The sequence below is a fragment of the Microtus ochrogaster genome, chromosome 5, assembly GCF_000317375.1.
Source record: "Microtus ochrogaster isolate Prairie Vole_2 chromosome 5, MicOch1.0, whole genome shotgun sequence".
Classification (NCBI taxonomy): domain Eukaryota; kingdom Metazoa; phylum Chordata; class Mammalia; order Rodentia; family Cricetidae; genus Microtus; species Microtus ochrogaster.
The window spans coordinates 12,944,526-12,950,327 of record NC_022012.1 but is presented as its reverse complement, the minus strand read 5'-3'; positions in this window follow the sequence as shown (position 1 = coordinate 12,950,327).

The window sequence follows — 5,802 nt, the reverse complement described above, 5'->3', positions numbered from 1 at the left end:
TCCAACCCTTCTCCCCCTCCCCCCACTCCTCTCCCCCTCCCTCTCCTCCAGTCCAATGGGCAGTCAGGGTTCCCTGCCCTGTGGTAAGTCCTAGGTATATATGTATTTAATTTTGTTGAAGATAGATTATGTGTTTTGGAGTCTAGGATATATTACCTTGGAAGAGATTTGATCTTTTTTCTTGATAGATTTTTTTTATTGGTATTTATTGATCTCTACATTTTTCTCTGCTCCCCTTTCTGCCTCTCTTCTTCCCCATTCAATCCTCCCCTGAGGTCCCCATGCTCCCAATTTACTCAGGAGATCTTGTCTTTTTCTACTTTCTACTTCCTATGTAGATTAGATCTATGTAAGTCTCTCTTAGTGTCCTCATTGTTGTCTAAGTTCTTTGGGATTGTGGTTTGTAGGCTGGTTTTCTTTTCTTTATTGTTAAAAACCACCTATGAGTGAGTACATGTGATACTTGTCTTTCTATGTCTGGGTTACCTCACTCAAAATAAATGTTTTCTAGCTCCATCCATTTTCCTGCAAAATTCAAGATGTCATTATTTTTTTCTGCTGTATAGGACTCCATTGTGTAAATGTACAGCATTTTCCTTATCCATTCTTTGGTTGAGGAGAATCTAGGTTGTTTCCAGGTTCTGGCTACGACAAACAAAGCTGCTATGAACATGGTTGAGCACACAGATTTGATCTTTGTAAAGGTCAGAAAGCACTGATAGAATAAGCTACACCCTAGTTTTTTGGAGTCCACCGTGATCCCTCTATGCTTTGTTGCTTCCTTCCCTTAGCCGTCATCTACTTTTCAAGGTCACACAGAGAGTCTGTTATAACTTTATCATCTAATCATCAGAAAAGTTCCTTTATGCATTTGCTGTTAGACAAACTTGTCTGGTTTTGAGAAAAAGGAATTCTTCACAGTAGATAGTACATACTGAAAAGGACTAGCAGGTCTCCAGAAGCCTTCCTTAAGTTTATGACTTACGCATAGAATTAACACTGAATCCTATTATTGACAATGCAATTTAAGAAAATAGGAAAATAGGGGACGATTATTGTGTCTAGGAAAACAAGGTTTATAATCTTATTAAATGAGATAGCCTATTCTCAGCTAGTCTAGTTGGTCATGAAGAGTAACTATTTAATAAAGACTTTTTTAATTAAATGGAATAAAGCACAAAATTATTAAACTTTTCCAACAGTCATCTCCATCTCTGTAATTTAATAATTATAAAATTATTAGTTACTCTCTCTTTGTATTTTGGCTTTTGTTGCAGGATCCCTGGAAAAATCTGTTAAAGAAAGCTGTAGGCTAGCCATTTACCAAGCCACACTGTCTCCTTCACCTGAAGATATGCACACTGATACCATCACAGGAAAGTATGGCAGCACTGGGCCTTTACTGTCTTCTTTGTGATGCTAATGATCTGTTGACATGGGGTTGCCTAGTCTTCATGTGTTGGTCTTACACTTATCTCCTTGATGAAGTTTACCCATGAAGGGAGGTGAAGTTTAAAACTAGATCATGTGGACTTTGTTGGCCACTGTTATAAGTCTGGATTCTTTTCTTCATTTAAGTTTAAAGGGAGGCTTTGGAGTGATCTGACTTTAGGAAGCTTTAGGAAGAATTTTGTTAAGTCAAAAATCTATTTCTTCAAAACAGTAGCTAGAAGAAAGCTGGTGAAGGTGGAAAGCAGCTGTGTTTGAACTGTGGAATCATTACAGCCTTCTGAAGGTCGGGCTGTGAGATGTGAAAGAAACTGAGAAGTAATATGAACCCTGAGGCCAAAGATGAGGTGAATGCAAAATTGTTGTAGGGCAATGGTCTTGTTCCCTGTAAAGATGAGAATGCCTGACTGATAAAGGTACCAAGCCACATGGCTAACACAGACAAGAATTATGAGTTAATGTAAGATGTAAGAATTAGTTAATAAGAAAGCCTAAGCTTATAGGCCAACCTGAGTATAATTAATGTAGGTCTCTGTGTGTTTTTTTGGAACTGAACAGCTGCAGGACTGGGCAGGACAGAAATCTCTGTCAACAGAATGGCACCAATGTGGACAACAATATCCACATAAAACCTGAGAGAGCTTGGGATACAATTCTAGACACAAAAGAACAGAGTCAAGCACAGCTTTTTGGTATCAGCATTTTCTTGGATGGGCTCTGTTTGCTAGAGGCAAGTGCATCTTATTTAAGAAAGGCTTCCTGACTCAGCTTTAGCTACAAAAACCTTGGAGCCCTTTTAAGAGGCCCTGCCACCAAACACTTAGATGGTGTTTATGAATAGCCGACAGCATGCTTCTTGGTGGTGGCAGGGACCTTAAAACTCCATAGAGTTGTGGCAATAAACAAGGCTTCTGTCAGTACCTCTACCATGAGGCTAGACTCTCAGAAAGCTAAGGAATGGGGTAGATCTAATGGCCATCAAAGCCACAGCTTTAATCCTAGCCATATTATTTAGCAAATTGAAGATTCATGTGGTCAGAAAAAGAGAGTTATACAGTAAAGATAGATTCAGATGAAAAAAAAATCCCCTAAATGGTTTACAGTGTGTTTAAAAATATATGTACCCTTGTGAAAGAAAAGAAAAAGGAGAAAGTCCTTAAAAAACAGTAGTTGAGTGTGGTGGCACATACCTTTAATCCCAGCACTTGGGAGGAAGAGGCAGGCAGATCTTTGTGAAGTCAAGGATAGCCTGGTCTACAGAGTGAGTTTCATGATAGCCAAAAATACACAGGAAAAAAAAACTGTCTCAAATAAATAAATAAATAAGAAAAAGAAAAGAAACAGGGTTTAAAATAAAGATACATAAAGATGGAAAATAAGCAGAGAATCTGAATACTGTATGTACTGTGTTGTCTTTGAATTGTTTGACTGCTGAGGGAGGACCAGCAGCTGATAAAAGACATTTGATTATAAATGCTGCTGGATTAATCAATGCCTTGACTTCAAAATGTAAGTCAAAAAATATGTTACTTTGGAGAAGAGGTTTTGCTTTTGTTTCCACAGGAAATGAGAGGCTGTGGATTCATTCTGAGTTAAGAAAAATCAGGTTTGATCAAGGAAGACCCTCTAAGAAATCTCTGGTAGGAGCAAACGGTCCAGATGATCCAACATTTCAGAGGGTCTCTGTTGGTTTCCTCTGAATCCTACATCTAGAACAGTTTCAAGACTGCTGGCTGAGATGATCAAGTCTCATAGAATATTCCAGTTAGGACTTGACCATGATTCTGATTTTTTTTAGGTCCCTATAAGATTATCTATGCCCCAATCAGCAGGAAGTAGCCTAGAAAACTATGCCCACATTCCCACAAAATGGATTATGGATGTTTGTCTTTGTTTAGAGTGTTGTTTAGTTACTAGGGATAATGGTCAGGAAAAAAAAATTTAAAAAAATGGATTAGATTTAGAGTTCTTGCTTTGAAAAAGAAAAGGAGAGGGAGAGGAAGTGCTGTGGGACAAAAACCTCTGTCAACTCAAAATTTAAAGAACAGCTGTTATCACCAGCATAAAGGGATGCAAACATGAAGTAAAGGTGCAAAAGGGACTTCAAAGGGCAGTGCAGAGAAGAACAAGGCAGCAGACCAAAAGTCTTTTTCACTTCTGACCTCTGATGAAGGATGGCAGGAAGAGAAAATGGCTGGTTAGCTAGCTTTCTGGGAAAGAGATCATTAAATGAAAATAGATATCAGGAAAAGAGATGGTTGGAGAGGATGGAGAGGCATTGAATCACAAAGATTACTGAAGAAATGTTGAGAACACAGAAAGAAAAGACACCAAATGCTTAAAGCTGGCAAAGTGTCATGGGTAACAGGCTGAATGTTTATGTTAATAAGAGAGGAACAATGGAAAAATAAGAGAGGTAGGAAAATCTGGGTTAAAGACCAATGTGTGTAACTTACCAGTATTCTGTTTCTATCTGGAATGTCTGCTTGACAGGAGCCATGAGGCAGAGGTCCTCCAACTCCACTAGCAATATGTGGCTGTTCCCTAATTTCTACATTTATTGTTGAGTAGAGTAATTATGACATCAGAAGAAAACCATGGTTTCTGCTTTTTCTCCAAATTTCTCCTCCCCTTTGCTAGCCTTTCCTCACTACCTTTATCTCTCATCTGTCCAACAGGTTTCTGTATTTTGATCAGCTAGCACTATAATATCTAAGTTTATATTTGTAAGAAAAATTGTGCCCAGAATCTTAGAAATGCTCACCTGGAATGCCTCTCTTTTCATGAATCGCAGTACTCAAGATACTCAATGTTTTCTTTCTGGAAAGTAAGCATTGCTGCCTTGATGACAATATCATGTAGGCTATGATCATTTCTGAAGTAGTGACATTTCTATAGTTACCTTGTGGAATCACTAATGGCTTAATGCTTATATTTATAAAGAATATTTTAACTGGAATTTATCTAGAGTAAAGATAAATCTTTAAAGGATAGAATTTTTGATATAACCACTGTTTAGAATGTTGATATGACAAATATCTAGTCACTAAACCTGTTTTAACATTTAAATATTAAATATTATTAAGATATTTATAATATATTGCTTTATTTGTGTCCATTTCACATTGGGTTTGATTGTTTTTGTTTTAAAAAATAGGGCCTATGTATTTCAGTCTAGCTTGAAATTCATTACCTAGTCCAGGATGTTTTCAGATGTTTTGAGGTAAATCTCCTCCTCAGCCTCTTGAGTTTTAAAATTAGAAGTGTGTACCACAACACCTAGCTCTATTTCACCATTTTTCAAAATATTAGCCATGAATCAGTTGAAGTGGCTTGATTTTAGAGTTATAAGGATGTTTCTAAGATGTGAGAAGAAAAATAAAAGTATTTGTATAAGAGTCTTCAACTTGAATGGAAAACAGTTGATTTTAGAGGCTCACTGCATAATTAGATCAAATAGTTTTATGGAGAGATTGGTTTCCAGAGAAAATGTTTCTTTTACACAAACTTATCTTTAAAGGAAAATTTTAAGAAAAGATTAGCAAAAGATCAATAATATTGTTCTTTTACATGTGCTTTGCAAAATGCAAATATCTGTTACAATGCCAATTATTACAAAGCGTTACTTAAGAGCAGCCTTCTGTAACACACTTAATGGAGAAGAAATTCTGAATGCTTACAGATTCCATAGACAGCAAAGGCCAAAGACTCTGGAGCCAACCAATTCCACTTTTTACAATGGATTTTCAGGACTCAGACTGCAGATGCCGCCTGATAGGGCATCGACGGCAGTCATATTGGAGGTAATTCTGCTTTTTCTTAGAATTTGTTATATGGAATAATTTATTCAATACTTACCTTATCAGTCCATCATAGGTCTTGTAATGGCAAGTATCACATCCTCAAAAGTTTGTACAATGTGTGTCATGCAATAGCTCCTGAGTAAATGTTCACTGAATCAGTATTCTAATTTTAATTTTGGAAGATTAATCAAATGGACAAAGTGTTGAATGATGCATCAATTTCTCTTACTTGTCAAACTTCAATTGGCTGTCAAAATTGAGATAGGATGGAAAAAGTTAATTTTTTATTTTTTTTTGATTTATTTTTTTAATTTATTTATTTATTAAAGATTTCTGTGTCTTCCCCGCCACCGACCGCCTCCTACTTTCCTCCCCCTCCCCCAACTAAGTCCCCCCCCCTCCTCAGCCCGAAAAGCAATCAGGGTTCCCTATCCTGTGGGAAGTCCAAGGAACCCCCACCTCCATCCAGGTCTAGCAAGTTGAGCATCCAAACTGCCTAGGCTCCCACAAAGCCAGTGCATGCAGTAGGATCAGAAACCTATTGCCATTG